Source organism: Amblyomma mixtum, chromosome 8 (assembly GCF_055824585.1).
Source record: "Amblyomma mixtum isolate Tamu chromosome 8, ASM5582458v1, whole genome shotgun sequence".
Taxonomy (NCBI): domain Eukaryota; kingdom Metazoa; phylum Arthropoda; class Arachnida; order Ixodida; family Ixodidae; genus Amblyomma; species Amblyomma mixtum.
Window position 1 is genome coordinate 111,414,804 of NC_143019.1, and position 18,624 is coordinate 111,433,427.

At 48.2% G+C, this 18,624-nt stretch overlaps 1 pseudogene; it reads left to right on the forward strand.

Annotated features, from left to right (window-relative positions):
- The first annotated feature begins 213 nt into the window (after positions 1 to 213).
- On the forward strand, positions 214 to 12,132 carry LOC149333909 (uncharacterized; annotated as a pseudogene).
- Positions 12,133 to 18,624: the final 6,492 nt, after the last annotated feature.

Below are 18,624 nucleotides of genomic sequence, written 5' to 3' on the forward strand. Positions count from 1 at the left end.
TCAATACCACATAACCACGAACACGCAAGTGGTCGAGTAATAATCGGTACACTTCACACACCCAGTAGGAAGAGGCAATGCTGAACCATTCGTTTCCACAGAAGCACACACGACGTTGTTTACTTTCCTTGATTATCACAGGCTTCAGCGATTTCACGTCGGACGTTTTTCAGTCCGGGCAATTCTCGGAATTCTTTTTACGCATTCCTAGAGATGGCCGACTGCAGGCCCTGCAGTCGGCGTAATCACGCTGATGATGATGACGATCATGAGGCCAAAGTAACCGCTCTATGTGCCAAAGCATAGTTACACACAAAAGTTGCCTTTTAAATTGCATGATTAGGTTTAATGTTCGGGCCCTGGTTTTATTTTTCGTTTTTCGCCACAGTCAAACACCAGTAGTTTTTATTCCTTCGTATATGAAGATGTATTCCCACCTGATGATTGCCGCGGTTTAAAGTGGGCATCGTCTTCTACAGGACCTTTCTAGGCGGGGCGCGCATCATTTGTCACTACATTAAAATTATAGAGGGACCTTAGGTTAAGTAAGTCTATAAGCTGGTTATTGTCGTAGTACCTCCGTGCAATCAAGAAGAAAAGGTTCCCAGTGACTTAGGGTTAGCGTGCCTGACTGAGGGGTTCGATCAATTCCTGAGGGGTTCAGTTTCCGACTGATTACCCCAATTTTCTTCATAGCGCGATTTATTTGCTTCATATGTGGGTGGGCGCGGCGAAAGCCTTGGGCGCACATCGCTGACTATGTTTCTTGTACAGGCTTTGTTCCTGCCAACTACCAGCCTCCTTATTGCGCCTTCATCCAAGCCGTTTACAACAGTGACATTAAGCCATATCGACCATGCAGTTTTGTGCCTCTTTCCGAAAACGGATGATGCAGTGTTTTCAGGTCACTGGTTCCTGACATCACCAGATTGAACTGCTATAAATACAGCACCGCACGATGGACTTGCCAGTGGGCGCGGCGAAATCCTTGGGCGCACATCGCAGACCATACGTCTGATTCTTCTTGTACAGGTTAGTTACAACAGCACAATACGCAGTGATGATCGCTTTCTTCTACTGCCGTGCCCACATCTGTGCTTAAATATTGCCTTTCAGTGTTTAAATTCTTGTAAGCTCTTCGTTTGTGGGGGCATTGAAGAAAATCCGGGACCGGCTGTTGATGAAATGTTCGTCTATATTGAGTGGCCAGCAAGCAATTGGACCTGACAACGCTTCATTGAAAGAACGCCTTGAATCCACGGAGACAGCAATACACTGTTTAGAAAAGCGTTTAAACAGCTTGGAATGCAATACAACCGAGGTTCGAGCAAAGACCGATGAAAACGAAGAAACAAATGCAGTTGCAACCGCAGGGCACGACCTACTGAAACTTCACAATGAAAAACTGGTTGATTTGAAAAACCGCAGCCGCCGTTCAAACATGATTGTTTTTGGGATTACCGAAAATCCTAATGAAACAGAAATAGCGCTACGGGGGAAGGTTATTCAAGACGTCTTTAAGGATAAGGGGGGGGGGGGGGGTAAATTGTGTTTCAGACGCGGGTTCGATTCCGGCCGCGGTGGTTGAACTTCTTTGGAGAAGAAATTCTAGAGGCCCGTATACTGTGCGATGTCAGTGCACATTAAAGAACCCCAGGTGGTCGAAATTTCCGGAGCCCTTCACTACGGCGTCTCAACTTCAAACCCCATAAACCAGCCAACTAACCAACCAGTAGCGAGAATTCACAGACTCGAGAAAAGACCCACAGGAAGGCCAGTCATTACGTTTTTCCAGGATTACACTGGAGAACAAACCCTCGTGAAGAATGTTCACGTACTGAAAGGATCAGGAATATCCTTGCAAAATTATTACTGCGCAGACATGCTGTGCAAGCGCCGTCTACTTTGGAATAGCGCGAAAGAAGAAAAAGATAGCGGCAAAAAGGTCTGGCTTCTTCACGATAAGATTCGCGTTAGGGATGACTTCTACATTTGGGACGACGTACACAACACACGAAAACTACTTCCAAAAAGGGATGACACACAGAAATGAGATTAGAGCAGGCAGAACAACAATCACGGTCTTTCCGGTTTCGGCTGCTTTCACTCAATTCCCAAAGCATTGTCAACAAAATAGAAAGACAGCAAGATCTGTTATTAGCATATGATCCTCATATATGCATTTCTGAAACCTGGTTGCATGACGTAGTGCAGAATTACGAAATAATTCCGCCAGGATACCCTATGTTTAGAAGAGATAGATTCTCCCGAGGTGGTGGCGTCGCAGTTATAGCAAAAAATAGTGTTGATATAAGGGAACCAGATCAAATTGATAACCACAAAACCTTGTTTTTGAATGTCTGTCTGGGATTTTTCATTCATACTATGTTCTGTGTACCGCGTACCAAATGCTGATGATCCCTTTATGCATAAATCATACGAATACCTTTTCAAATTCACAGGAAAAAACTTAATAATTACTGGTGATTTCAATCTTCCTCAAAGAAAATGGAACTGGAGATATGGGCACAGTCCTTTCTGTGATATACTCATTGATATTGTTACATTAGGCGGTGCATGCACTGATATGCGCATCAGGAAAGACGAAGACGAAGCTCGTGAGTTTTGAAGAAGACGACGGTCGAGCAGTGTCGGCTGGTGCTAGAATTTGAATTCACAACTTTTCTTTCTCCGTATTTTTTGTATTGTACAAATTCTAGCTCTGCGTCCCAAATTTTTAGATTTAATTATACTCCATTCCCTGTACATGAGTGCGTTTGTATCCGCTATGCACCCTGGCCAATCCCCCGCCGTGGGTATGTGCCATTCAGCCCGAGGACATCATCATCATCATCATCGTCGGCTGGTGCCTGCAGTAAACGCCTGTCGTTTGAAAGCCCTGTCTTCCGTGTCCGTTCTCTGCAATCCCACGCGGAACTACCACGTTACAATATGATGCTAACTTTTAGTCTTGAACAGATTATTACTGCATCTACCAGACGAGGCAATATTTCTAGACCTCTTATTTCTCAGTGAAATTTTTCATAAAGGAACTGCTGAAATTGATCCAGGCATTTGAGACCACAAATTAATTTCTTTTTCATCAACAATCAATGTCAATATAAGAAAACAACAACGAATTTAGGCTACGGGCTATGCTAAAGCAAATGATACATCAATTATCGATTACTTAGATCTACACCTAAATATTGTCCATGATGATGTCGAGCTTTCATGGCAAAAGTTCAGGGACATAGCCTCCTATTAGATTAATAGATTCATTCCACTGAGAAGTGTCAAGAAACCTCCATCAAACCCATGGATAAAAAAGATGATATCCAAACTAAGCGAAAGGCAAAGCGAATGAAGAATCGTCTTTTCTTGGGCTAGTTGGTTTTTCATGCTGTACGTGTTTGCAGCGCACACGAAACACGGACGGACAGAAATGGAACGAAACACACCGCTGTGTTTCGTTCCCTTTTCTGTCCGTCCGTGTTTCGTGTGCGCTGCAAACACCTACGAATGAAGAAGAAACATGGTAGGCAGAGTTCGTCTTATAAAAAATAGAAAATTGAATTACTAACAAAAGTTAAAGCAGTCCGAGAAAAGTTCTTGAGCCATGGCCTTGCTGATTTTATTTCACATGCTCCACACAAGTTTTGGCGTTTTTTTGGTCAATCTGAACAGGCAATTCATAAAATTAAGGTTAATGGTGAAATTATTCTAGACGATTCCAGTGTCTTCTGTGTTTTCTGATCTGGATGAATTTGAACATTATAACACTGATAGGTCTTTTGTACACGACATTGCGATTTCCGGGCAAGGTGCTCTGGATATGCTCTTAAAAGTTGATGTCAGGAAATCTGCAGGGCCGGATAATATGCCAAATGCCTTTTTACGTAGGTATGCGGAACAGATATGATTTTTTTAACTGAGTTTTTAATTATCATTACAGTTAGGAGAAATACCATCTGACTGGCGTACCGCAAGAGTTGTTTCAATTCATAAAAAGGGTGACCATCATACAATATACAATTATCGTCCCATTTCAATAACGAGCACTTGGAGTAAATTACTAGAGCACATTGTCGCAGGCTTTATTCGTCAGTTTTTGACAGACCATAATGACCTCTCTCCATTACAATATGGGTTTCGAACAATAACCCAACTTGTGTCAGTTCATGAAATCTCTCAGGTGCTTGACGTGTCCGGGCAAGTCGATATGTTCTTTTGTGATTTTACTGAAGCGCTCAATAAGCTTCCCCATACAAAATTACTTCACAAACTGGAGCGCATTGGTCTTCCTACAAATATTATAACAAGGATCAAGGCCTATCTCCGTCACAGACAGCAACTCGTAGAAATAAACAAATGTTCTTCCAATATCTGTCAGGTAACTTCTGATGTACCGAAAGGCAGCGTATTAGGACCACTTTTGTTTTTGATCTATATTAATGATATAGTCGACGTAATTCCTGATGATGTCCATGTTAATTTATCTGCGGATGACAGTGTCATTTTTAGAAAAATTGCTTCCAGGAACGACAGAAATTGCTTACAGAAACCAGTTAATGCTATCCGTGATTGCGATGAACATTGGAGCATGGAAATCAATGTAAAGAAAACAGTATTGCTGCCAGTCACACGGAAAAAAGAACCTGTGTATTTTCTTATGTACTTAACAACACAATAATATCTGAGGTTGAAAAATACAAGTATTTGGATTTCAAATTAAATAATAAACTCTCTTGGTCAAACCATATTTCCATTACATATTCAGCAGATTGCGCAAGTTGTGGTTCTTGAAAAGGAAACTTAGAAACGCACCTGTAAATACCAAAATGTTAGCTTACAACACATTTGTCCTTTCGAAATTGGAGTAGGCCGCAGTTGTATGGGATCCTCATACTAAAAAGAATGTAATGAATTTAGAGCGTGTTCCAAGGAAGGCTATCAGACTCATCTTTGGTAAATATAAAAGAGAGGATTCCCCGTCTTTAATAATGCTTACCAATAAAATCAGTACGCTGGATAACAGGCGTAAAGTAAATCGTCTCCAATTTTTACATAACACTATAAATAAAAAAAGCTCACTTCAGCGGCCTCATTGCGTAAAACCTTTAAGTTCACGCCAGACAAGATACAGACATTACCTTTCACTTACGCCAATATTTTTTAAAACAAAATTCCATATTGTCACCGACAAACGGTTGAAGAAACAGACCAGGTTCTAATTAGACGAGGTGGGCGTGCCAGCCAGCAGGCAGCTCGAGCGAGGAAGAAGACGATCTTCGAGCACCTCGAGTGCCCAAGGCTTGGCAAGTCCCAGCTTAAACAGTCCGGCCGCGGTACGGCGCCACTGAATGGTTCGTACGGTGGCATTGCTCCCCTCACTGAAGGGCACCGACTCGGTGCCGCAGCAGTGGGAAGCACGAAGAGAAGGGGCGCCGCATGTGTCCGGCGGCAGGTGTAGACACGCGTGCAGCGCTAGCGGGCGTGGTACGGCTTCATCCGGGCGACATGGATGACTTCGGAGGTCGGCCGTCTGGAGGAACGAACTGTTCCTCGGGGAAGAACTTCGCCGTTCACCTCACTGACTTGGCGGAGTACCTCGGAGGGGCCGAAATATCTGCGCAGAAGCTTTTCGGAGCGTCCACGCATGCGGATTGGACTCCAAACCCAGACTTGTTCGCCGGGCTGGTAACTAACAGCTCTATGGCGGAGGTTATAGTGGCGAGCGTCGTAGGTTTGCTGGTGCCGGATGCGCTGTCGGGCTAGTTGGCGGGCGGCCTCGGCGTGACGAAGTGGTCAGCACCCACAACAGTTGAGGGAGTACTGCTCGGAAGCAACATTGCGTCCAGCATCGTGGTGGCTTCGCGACCATGCATTAAAAGAAATGGAGTGAAGCGGGTCGTTTCTTGCATACCAGTATTATAGGCGAATGTTACGTAAGGAAGTCTGGCGTCCCAGTTCCGCTGGTCTGCGTCAACATACATGGAGATCATGTCGGCGATCGTCTTATTGAGCCGTTCGGTGAGTCCGTTCGTTTGAGGGTGGTAAGCGGTTGTTTTGCGGTGACTGGTACCGCTAAGGCGCATAACCTCCTGCGTAAGGGCCGAGGTGAACGCCGTTCCCCTGTCAGTTACAACGATGGTCGGTGCACCGTCACGAAGCACAATGTTTTGAACGAAAAAGTTCGCAATTTCGTCAGCGGTACCACGAGGAAGAGCTTTAGTTTCACAGTACCGGGTGAGGTAGCCGGTGGCTACCACAATGTAGCGGTTACCCAGCGAGAACTGTATAAATGAGCCGAGTAAGTCCATGCCAACTTGGTAGAAGGAGGCTTGTGGCGGACCAATAGGCTGCAGTAGTCCCGCTGGCTTATTCGGTGGCGTCTTGCGACGTTGGCACTCGCGACAAGTTCTGACGTAACGCTTTACAACCGCAGCAACCCTGGGCCAGTAGTACTTCTGGCGTATCCGCGCCAAAGTGCGGGAAAAACCCAGGTGACCAGAAGATGGGTCATCATGGCACACCTGCAGGACTTCGTCGCGCAAGGCTGCAGGTACGACGAGCAGATAGACAGCTTCTGTCGGATGGTAGTTTTTCTTATACTGAACGCCATCGCGCAAACAGAACGACGACAGTCCACGTGAGAAGATTCGCGGTGGAGACTCAGTGCTTCCTTCAAGATACTCAATGAGAGGCCGTAGTTCACTGTCGACTCTTTGGTGTTGAGCGAGGACGGACGTCGAGATGGCGCCGAGAAAAGCAAAATCGGTGTCGGGATCAGCTCCGTTGTCCTCAACAGGAGCACGAGACAGACAGTCGGCATCACTGTGCTTCCTGCCGGACTTATAGACGATGGTGACGTCGAATTCTTGAAGGCGAAGGCTCCAGCGTGCAAGCCGCCCCGAGGGATCTTTCAGGTTGGCCATCCAGCACAGCGAATGGTGATCACTGACGACTCTAAAAGGGCGGCCGTATAAGTACGGGCGAAATTTGGTCACTGCCCACACAATTACCAGGCATTCCTATTCAGTGGTGGAATAGTTCGCCTCCGAGCGCGACAAGGTGCGGCTTGCGTATGCGATTACGCGTTCGAGACCATCCTGCCACTGCATAAGGACCGCACCGAGGCCGATGTTGCTGGCGTCTGTGTGCAGTTCAGTGTCGGCTGACTCGTCGAAGTGGCCAAGGATGGGCGTACTTTGCAGACGAGTGCGGAGGTCTTCGAAGGCCTGTTGTTGCTCCTGGCCCCAGAAGAACGGTTCGGCATCTTTCGTGAGGCGGATGAGGGGCTCAGCAATCTGGGAGAAGTTCCGCACAAAACGTCGATAATAGGCGCAGAGGCCCAGAAAGCGGCGCACACTTCGCTTATCGGTTGGCATGGGAAAAGCAGCGACGGCGGCTATCGGGATCAGGGCTTACTCCCTTAGCGCTCACGATGTGGCCCAGAAGCTTCAACTCCTGGAAAGCGAAGTGACACTTTTCGGGCTTGAGGGAAAGACTGTCCGAACAAATTGCGGCGAACACGGCGCACAGGCGCCTCAGGTGCTCTTCGAACGTTGCGGAGAAGATGACATCGTTGTCCAGGTACACGAGGCAGGACTGCCATTTTAGGTCGGCAAGCACGGTGTCCATCATTCTCTGGAAGGTGGCAGGAGCCGAGCACAGCTCGAAAGGGAGCACCCTGAATTCGTACAGACCACCCGGTGTAATAAAAGCGGTCTTTTCCCGGTCGCGCTCGTCCACCTCGATCTACCAATAGCCACTACGTAAATCTAGTGACTAGAAATACGTGGCGTGGCGTAGCCGGTCCAGGGAGTCATCAATCCGCGGCAGCGGATAAACGTCTTTTTTGGTGACTTTGTTTAGACGCCTGTAATCAACACAGAACCGTAGGGTGCCATCCTTCTTCGCCACAAGAACGACAGGCGATGCCCACGGGCTCGTCCACGGCTGTATCACATCGTCCAGGAGCATTTTTTGAACTTGTCGGTGAATAGTGTCACGTTCCTTTGAAGAGATCCGATAAGGCGGCTGGTATAACGGTCGCTGGTTTGCGTCAACAATAACGCGATGCTTTGTGAGCGGAGTCTGTCTAACTTTAGAGGTCGAGGCAAAACAGTCGCGGAAAGATTCGATAATGCTCTCCAGGCAGCGTTTCTGATGAGAAGGGAGGTTCGGGTTGACAAACACTGAGGTTCAGAACCAGAATTGGTCACCAGAAGTTCGGTTCGCCCACTGTTCAATTCAATAATTCCGCGAGCTACACAGACTTGCCGACCAAGGAGCAGCGAGATGTTGGTTTCAGCGATGCCACGAGTGCTGGGGCACTCTACGGTAACAAACATGCTGGCTCTTGACGGGATTACTACCTGGTCGGCATAGACGCATAGCTTAGCCCTGCGTGGCTCGGCATCATCATCGACAGGGCCTTGGGTGGAAAACGACACAATTAGCTCCTGCAGATTGATAACGGCACCGTACTCCTGAAGAAAATCCAAACTGAGTATGAGGTCTTTGGAGCACTCGGGTAACACAGCAAAGCAATCAGGGAAAGTAACTCCGCGGATCTGGATTCGCGAAGTGCAGACACCGATCGGAGTTACGAGGTGGCCACCAGCTGTCCGGATCAGCGGCCCAGACCAAGGGGTCAGAACCTTCCTCAGGGCCGTGGCTAACCGACTGCTCATTACAGAAAAATCGTCGCCGGTATCCACTAGTGCGGTAACGTCGTGGTTGTCGGCGGATACCGGGATTTCGGCAGAAACCACTCGGTCGCAGCGCGTCGTTGAGGTCGTCGAGTCAGGTCGTCGTTGGTCGGAGCGTCGCGGCGAATCTTCGGATGGAGGCTCTTGACACGGTTCAGTAGCGGCGGCCCTACCCCCGGAGGACGCCGTCTTCAGTTTTCCCGACGTGGGGACGCACCTCTGAACTGGCCAGAGGACGACGGGCGGCCGGGCGAAGAGAACCACCTTGGGGATGGCGATCGGGACTGACGCCGCTGCGGGGTCGAGGACTGCACGTTATCAGCCAGGTACAGCTCGAGATCCCGTGGTCTTTCACCGTAGCGCGGTCGAGGTGCGTCAGGTGAAAACCCCCTTAAACCCATTCTCCGGTCGCGGCAGTGACGGAGGATGTGGCCGGACTCCCCGCAGTGGTAACAGAGCGCCCGATTGTTTGGCGTTCGCCACACGTGGGCTTTGCTCATGGGAGGCCTGTACTCCTGAGGCATAGATGGTACTGCTGCGCTTGGGTACTGCAGAGATGGCACTGGCGTGGGAACGACGGGAGAAAAGGCTTGCCTCACTGGCCCAGGACTTCGTAGTGCCTCGCTGTACGTCATAACAGAGGGCGCTGGATGTGGAGCTGGGGGCGGCTGCACAGCTCGTCAGATTTCGTCACGGACCACGTCCGTTACGGCAGCGACACTAGCCTGTGGAGCTTCAAAACGAAGTTTCGCCAATTCCTCACGCACAACGCTTCTTACAAGCTCCCGAAGCTCCTCAGCGGGCAGCGATGTAGGCGTGTACTGGGAAGCGGCTGCTACAGTAGCCTGACGTCCGTAGTGCGCGCCCCGTTCTTGCAGAGAGCGCTCGATACTCGTTGCCTCCCTTGTGAAGTCGGCCACTGTTCTTGGTGGGTCACGGACAAGCCCGGCAAACAGCTGCTGCTTTACGCCGCGCATTAAGTGGCACACCTTCTTAAGTGGCACACCCTCTGGCATAGCAGGGTCAGCCCGATTGAACAGTCGCGTCATGTCCTCGACGAACATCGCGACGCTCTCGTTGGACTTCTGGGACCTCGAGTGCAGAGCGATTTAAGCCTTTTCTTTTCTTTCGCTGGGGGTAAACGTCGCTAGGAGTTCTCGACGAAAAGCCTCCCAGGTGGTAAAGGAAGCTTCGTGGTTCTCGAACCATGTTTTGGTCGAGTCCTGCAGCGCAAAGTATACGTTGCGCAATTTGCGCTCGCCGTCCCATTCATTCAAACCCCCCACTCGGTCAAAGCTAGCCAACCAGTCTTCTACGTCCTCGAACCTGTCCCCGTGGAACGGTGGCGGGGACCGAGGTTCGTGAGGGACGAATGGCGGGGAATTTCCGGAATGCTGAGTTGTCTGGCTAGCCACGGTTGATGTCATTGCTCTTACCGCTCTTACCGGCGCTCCCAGTTGGCCGAACTCTGGTTGTAGGCCTCGCAGGCGGCGGCTCGCCTTGTGGACGGGTGTTGACTCCACGCGCGGATAACAGGCGTCAAGAGAGTCCTCGCAGTCAGAGTACATGGGACGCTACCCAGCACCTCCTCCAAATATGTCACCGACAAACGGTTGAAGAAACAGACCAGGGTCTAATTAGACGAGGTGGGCGTGCCAGCCAGCAGGCAGCTCGAGCGAGGAAGAAGACGATCTTCGAGCACCTCGAGTGCCCAAGGCTTGCCAAGTCCCAGCTTAAACAGTTCGGCCGCGGTACGGCGCCACTAAATGGTTCGTACGGTGGCAATATCAATAGCTTCTTTCCGCGTACTAAACATGAATGGAATTCTATACCTGTCGAGGTATTGCAGTCACAGAACTTTGCAGAAGAGCTGGAAAAACATCCTTCTTCTATAAACTAACTTAAATAAAAGCAGTGTTTGCAATCTACTGTGTTTTCCTAACTTCTTCACTCTGTGATGCCTTTTTCCCCCAAAACAGTTGTGTTGTTTCGAGTAAAAATTGGCCGCCTGTTTGTTATTTCACATGTGCGGCTCTTCATGTTTTGTTAGTTATTGTGCTGGTGCCAGAATGCACTTGGTTGAGTAACACTGCTACACCTAGCATTATTTTTCGTTAGTGTTTATTGTTGTTTTGCATTGCCACACCTTTTACTGTATTGCCTTCCTGCTAGAGCCAGTTTTTTCGCCTGCAGTATCAATAAATAAATAAATAAATATGATTGCATGTTCTATTGACGTTTTAGTCATGTTGTAGCCTTGTAGTTAAAATTTTTCTGATGTTCTAACCACTTTTCATTTCACAGTTCCATGTGTCACTTCAACACCCTTGCGAAAAATGCGGAGTGTCTCTACATAACTCCGACGGACCCCGCCTGGTTTTCTGCTTAACCGGACTCTTAACGTAATCGAGTAGTGACGTACCGGCCGGACATACCAGTACTGAGCTCGATCTCCTTCTAAAACATATACGGACGACGCCGTTCCTCGACACACATTATTTTGCACTTTCTTGCCGTTCTGCGTGCGATTTTGCGTCTCTAGGCTGTGCTTTTGCGCTCTGCAACCAGTGCGAGTAATGACAGCGGCGTTGCTGCTCCTACACACAAAGCCTAGGCGAGTGGCGGTTCCCGCTTCTTCCTCGCTTGGGGGCATGTGCGACGAATTCGCGGCAGCGGCCGATTAAGGTGTTCTGTTGACAGAATTTCTCTCTGGATGTCCGCCTCTGGAGGTTGGCCTCTATTCTCTGTGAGCATGTTCGAAGGCAGGACAGTTTCGATGAAGCACTCCTCTCCCCCTCTCCCCTCTCCCCCACCGCCCCCCGCCTTCCATCCGCCTGGTTTTTTGCTCGCTTCATTTAAGGCACGCTATTTTCTCTTACCAGGAAGTCCGTCTCATCCGAAAGAACCCTTATACTGACGGAGAGGAGATATGGCTTTGTTAGTACCAATCCGCGAGAGATATACTTGCACCAAAGCAAAGAAACGAACATACACTATGAACCACTGCTACGGCACCCTGGAACTGCCAGCTGCCTGAATGCATGTCGCAGTCACCCAATGGGATTGCGGAAACGACGGGGCGCATTAGCACTTCTGCGTAATGCCGTTTATTAAGCGCGGGACGCAGACAGATTCGGCTAAAAATGCAATGCGGAACGACCTTTAGCCAGCTAAGGGATAACGCGGCGCCAGCGATCGCAGCAGGTGCACGCGACAGGCATCGGAAACAGAACGCCAGCCATTCTGGGCAGCCCTCAACGTTCATACGACAGAAAACTTTCTAAATAACCTGGCAAAGCATCGGCAATTTGGAACATCCCATAAACTGCCCCGAATAATGATACCAATTACAGAGAACTCTGGTCTTGTCTCTAGATGCAAACAATGCGACGTGCTCTCATGCAGGAGGCAGTAAAGAAAGGAGATAAAAAATTTACGAACTTAATGAAGTTTCCGCAGAGTATGTCAGAATGCAATCTCATTTAAGTGTCATTTAGTGCCACAAAAGATAATCATTGCCCTTGTTGAATTTAAGGGAAACATACGGATGTTTAGGAAAGCCATATGGAATGTGGAAACCTCATGTAATGCCGGTTTGGAGAAAAAAGAATTTAAGTTACATGCATTAGCCTACATTCATTTCAGGTAGGAAATAATATAGCTTAAAAACCACGTGAATAATTTGGTCGCACAAATGTATCTCAGTGTCCTTCTCTCCTCAACTGACAACCAAGTGAAGCACACTGTAAGATAGCTTGCAGCAATTGACGACACACCAGCAGTTCTACGCAGGTTCCTGTGCAACGCTTACTAAAAGCATTCTTTCAGGCCACTTAGTGTATGCTAACTAAGGAAGCGCTCTCTCCTGCCCTCCGTATTTACTTTGTCGTCGGCGTCTCCTTTGAGCACTAGCCGTCCAGCAATCAGTTGGTACTCTTGGCACACAGGCATTTCGGTCCATATATAAAGGGCTACTTCTATTGCGCTTTCGGAGATTTTGTTTCAATTTATCCTATTCAATTTCTCACTAACCTCCAAAAGTGGGTCATGGTGGTGATGACTGGAAGGGTACATCACTCATATAACTTCTTGCCAATGCTTAGGGAGTAATTACTACATTACTGCGTACAAAATACAGCTACACACGCACCTGTGTAGCCTCTTCGCACTCGCATCCGTGCATGCCTCTTCCCCACAGTCTATACCACTTCTCACTATTTGGCCTGAGAACGCTGCCATAGCCCTTACCTGAATCGCTGCAGCTTATATCACTTTTTTTTTCTTCGAATCCTCAGCATTCCGTGAGTTTAACTTCATATTATACAAAGCAAAACGATTTAGTATCTCATGGTTTCCAGGAAAAACAGAGGCAGATGCTATTGCTACAATCTGGGACTCCAGAGCAAAAACTTATCAAGCTAGAATTTGGAACCGCCTTCAGTACTGTGCTACTGAAACAAGTGCAGATCGCACCTACAGACTTCCAGCATTAGTGGCGTGTGCCGGATACTGGACACTATAGTTTTTGTCACTCACTCAGTCACCAGCCGATCGAAGGTTTTAGAGGGATTCCAGTTAAGCCTTAGCAATAAAACCAGTAAATGTGCACTGTAAACAGGCGAAGAACACGAACGTGAAATTATTGACTACCTCCACAATAGTCCTAGGCACCGCTGTTTTCTCACTCTTTTTATAGCGACCTTCGCTATGCACTCCCTGCAGTAAGGAATTTGCTGGCTTCCTTCAACAGACTCTATCTAAAACCCTCAAATTCGCTACTGCTCTTCCCCCGTAATGAGGCGCTACCTCTCAGACCGAAGAAAAACTACGGAAAAAAGGGCAGCCCACCGCAATTGTTAGTGTCAGAATGACGTCTTCCTTTTAGGACGAGGTGGTAGCCTCTACGCGAAAACACATCATCTCCTTGCAATGCCTGTCCATCATCATCAGCAGCAGCGGCCTGACTACGCCCACTGAAGGGCAAAGGCCTCTCCCATGTACCTCCATTAACCCTGTTCTTCGTCATTTAAGGCCACACTATCCCGCAAACTTCTTAATCTCATCAGCGGACTTTACTTTTTTCCGCCCCCTGATACGCTTACCTTCTCATGGAATACACTCTGTTACCCTTAAGGACCATCGGTAATCTTGCCTTCGCATTACAGGCCCTGCCCAATCCCACGTGTTCCTCTTGATTTCGACTAGGATGTCCTTAACCCGCGTTTGCTCCCTCACCCATTACGAATTTTTTGTGCCGTGCTCTCGTTGGGTCATTTTAACTGCAGAAACGATGTAGACCTTGAAATTGCGCTCGTTTTATAAATAAATCGCTATATCTAACTATACCCAGGCTTATCTGATCTCTAAGCGTACTTTCCAAAAAAAATAAACGGTTTAAACTGCAGTTACGATGCAAAAAGAAATGAATCGTTGCCTTATAATATCTCGGCTTGTACAAGCACAGCGGATACAGTTACACGATGAGGCGTTTCTTTTTCGAGGTTAAATGTTTTTGTAGCTTACTACGTGACCCAGACGGAGTTTCAGAAGCGAAATAAAGAGATTGGTGAACAACTCAGACTCAATCAGTTCACGTTCTGGGACTCTAGTAGCTCTAATTAGTGGTTTCGGAGGAGTGCTACCAAGTAGAAAACAGAAGGTTGGCCTTGTTGCTGAATCGAATGCCAATAGCGTAGTCCAAAGTTGTGTCGAACAACAATTGAAAATTGAAATGACCGAATCGAAAACGGGTTAAATATCTGGGATGATTCGCTTCTTGAGCGGTTATTGATACAAAAGGACTACACTAAGGACCACTTAATGGTCCCCAAATATAACGAACGCCTGGTTATTACGATCAAGGGCTGTGGTTAAGAGTCACTGAGTACTTATTATTTACCTAGTTTGCAAATGACCATTTCTCTCTTTTTGCTGCCACTTCAAGCACTGCTGATGATATTCTTGTAGAGCGCTAGATACCTATGATTACGCCATTTTGTCAGGATGTGTGCGCGGCAATAAGTGGTCCCTTACTTAGCCTTTCGTGAATTGAAAAATGCAATTGATCGATTGCCACTTTCGTAAACCTGAGGGCCTGAAGGCCTCTGAGGCGAACTTCACAAGACATTTAAAGCTGTTTTACCTCCCATCCCAGTTCAATTTTTTTTTACTGGTATTGATATCGGACTTTTAACATCGTTATTTACCAAAAGTCATAAAGCTGATGATAAAAGGAAATCTGATTTGTATATGGCTTCAGACTAAAGCGCCTTATAATATTGACGTAAGATTTTCGCTAGAATACTCTCAAACCGGCTTCTGACTGGAATGTCTAATATGATTGGGCCCCATCGATCATGTGGCTTGGGGGGACGGTCTGTACAGTCTAATCGGCATGTTACGCGTTTGGGGTCGCAGTATTCTAATGACACATATTACAGACAACTCTGCTGCAAGTTGACCGGGCAAAGGCGTTCAGTTATGCGTGCCATACTATTTTCCTCTATCAAATCACATTAATCTTGCTTCAGTTCTTTTTAAGGGGTACACTTTTGTTATAAATGGCTGTCACTCACAACCAAACTGCATTCAGTCGTCTGGGAAGCAAGGTTGTCCACTGACCCCCTCCGTTTACACTATCCTTGGAGCCCGTTTCGTTAAGTGCCATAAACAGTAAAGCCTTCAGTGTTTTCCGCATTACGTGTCACGAACTGAAACAGGCACGTATCAAAGAGAAAGTCCGAGGAAGCCCTGCCCCCTTCCCCCCAGACTTCTTGAAGTTTCTCGTTAAGCATGCACCCCTCACCCCTTCTGTGGTAACATAAATTGCCACCCCGCCACGGTGCCTCAGTGATTACGGCGCTCGGCTGCTGATCCAAAAGACGCGGGTTCAGTCCCGGTCGCGGTCGTCGAATTTCGATGCACGCGAAATTCTAGAGGCCCGTGTACTGTGCGATGTCAGTGCACGTTAAAGAACCCCACATGGTCGAAATTTCCGGAGCCCTTAACTGCAGCGTCCCTCATAGCCTGAGTCGCTTTGAGAAGTCAGTCCCCAAGAAAGCATAAACGATAATAAATTGCCTAGGACCACTTCCGAAAAAAAATTTCTTGCTACGTGCCTCGCGTTTTCCTGGGCTGACAAACCAAGCACCGGTGTTGTTATTTGGAACGGAGGACTAAACCTCAGTGTCAGGAATTCGGATTAGTCAGTGGCGTTCTATTGTTTTGTCTGAGGGGGATGGAGACCTGCTGAATATACTGGTATGCAATGGACACGTAGGCGACCCAAGTATATCAGCGTCCCTTTGAGTGCCTATAATCATGGTGCACTTTTAGTGGAAAGACCACTTGCCAACTCTTCAGCGGCAAAGCTTAGACATTTTTGAATGAGACACTGCTTGTTAAAACACGGTTCGATAAAAAGAGCATTTTTGTGTCTACAGTAAATTACCTGAACAGGGTGAGCTCACGGGCTAGTTGGTTATTCATAATAATTTTTTCAACAGCGCATGCTACACAAGGACACAACCCAAGCAGCACATGACAGTGGTCCAATGTAGGAATTGAGTTGGCAAACAACGGTCCTATGAAGGCCCCGCGTTGCCAATGTTCTCCCCGCCTTGGCTCAGCCATTTTCAAAAGTTTGCAGTATTGGACCAGTTTCTCGGGCGTTTTCCCCGCCTTGGCTCAGCCATTTTCAGAAGTTGGCAGTATTGGACCAGTTTCTCGGGCGTTTTCCCTCTCTTGGCTCAGCCATTTTTATAAGTTGGCAGTATTGGACCAGTTTCTCGGGCGTTTTCCCCGCCTTGGCTAAGCCATTTCTAGAAGTTGGCAGTATTGGACTAGTTTCTCGGACGTTTTCCCTGCGTTGGCTCAGCCATATTTCGAAGCTGGCAGTATCTCACCAGTTCTACAATCGCTTCCTGCATTAGGCAGCTCGACCTCGTGTCGTAGGCAGCGCGACGCTGCCTACGACATTGAGAGCAGTCTAGGAGCGGAAAAAAAGGGTGGGTTAGATAAACAAAAATGAAAAGTCTTGATCCCCGTTCCCAAGTCGCGAAGCTATGTTGGAAAGCTTTTTCTGAAATATGGAGATTAATCGGGCATTATCCCTCCTGTAGCTTGAAGAAGAATTAGTTGGGCGAGAACGAAGGGTCTCTAAGAAGAGCTCCGCGTTTACATAAATACCGCAGCAGCGCATCGTAATTCCCAGTGGCGGGGCTAGTTGGTGATTTTCTTTTCCCAAAATTTCCTCGCGGAGGGGAGACGCCATGCTCGCATGTAAGAATACGCCACGCGGAAGTAGGGGGGGGGCAGCAGGTCACAACTTGAGCGTGGTCTGCTTTGTTTTCCTTCCGAGAGGGTATTGTGTAGGCGCCCAGGGCGGAAGAGGGGGCCCCGAAACTAGAATGTCTCGATGTGTGGGAGGGGAGAGTGGAGAGAAGCGCACGCACATCTAGGCGCCCTACGAGCACCTGTTTCTATTCACCCCAGCACAGGACTTGCACTTGCCGATCTGCGCCCTGCCTGTGGGATTAATGCATTTTCCTGGCGCATTTTCCCTGTTTACATGAGTGGGATGCACGAGAAAGTTGACATGATGCGCTGCTCTCGCGTTTATGTAAACGGAGCTTATCAGCCGTCCTAGTGTTATGCGCTTTTCTTACAGTTGCACTGTAAAAACTAGTGTCACTTTGACGGTCACCCTTTGGTCAATTTCGACGGGTCCTCGGTGTATTCCGAAAAGACTGTTCCTTCGGCGTGAATCAGGGGGACAGGGCAGAGCAACGAGGAGCACAAAAAAATAAACAAAATTTTCGCCCTACTGATTAGCTCTTCTTCGTAAACGTCATACGACCGATGACCTATCGCGATGCGGTCGCGTTTGGCGCCGCACGGACTGCGCGTGCGATTTTCCAGTCTCCCCGGAGCCTTCGAACGGAGTGGACCTGCGTCACTCGCTTCTCTGTTCCTTGCTGCCTCGTTTTCGCTGCCAGTCTCGCCCTAGCAGTCAACGCGGTCGGTCGCGCGCGGCGCTCGCTCCGTCGAGTTCGTGCGCGCCTCGAGGCCGCGGCGTGTGCCGCTGGCCCTTGCGGCCCTCCGCCATCCTGTGCCTACCGTGATCGTGTGTGCCCTGTGCGCTGGAGCCCTGTGTTTTGGATTACCGCTCCTAACCAAGTGTTCCTCGGCCCTTCCACCATACCAACTACCTGGTGTGGTTATCCTCGTGTTTGTTCAGGAGCCTGGACCGACGGCCGCATAAGTAAGTTTTTGCCACTTTTCTTAGGCCTTTCGCCGCCCGCCCACGTGGTTCGCGTCTCCTGATTTCGCCTTTTTCCGATCTCACTCACTTTAAATCTAGTCTTCCCTCACTATTTTCTCTTTTCCTTCCAAATCTTCCTACTCTTCGCGTGCTCACTGTGTTTTCTAGCGCTTGCATTTCTTCTCATCGTTCTTCTCTTTTCCACTATCCCTTTGTCCGACCAGTAGCCCTATTCCTTCCACCCTCGTGTCCTAAGCCTTTTTTTCCTTGCCGTTCCGCGTGGGACTCACCACGTCACCTAAACTTTCTTAAGTCATTTACTTCAACACCAGTCTTTTCTATTTATTTCTACTCTTCCTTCCAAGTCTTTCTACTCTTCTTCTCGTGTTCACTTGTTTTTTACTCGTGTTCCCTGACCACCTCCCTCGTGTCCTAAGCCTTTTCTCGCCCACCCAAGTGGGACTCACCTGTCCCTTGAGCTTTCCTAACTCACTTACTTCAACACTAGTCCTTTTATCCTTATTTTCTCTTTTCCTTCCAAATCTTTCTACTCTTTCTCGCGTATTTGGTCGTGTCTTTTACACCCGAGGGCAAACATTTCCTCGTTCTTCTGCCTATCCTTGACCCTCCCTTTGTCCCACCCCT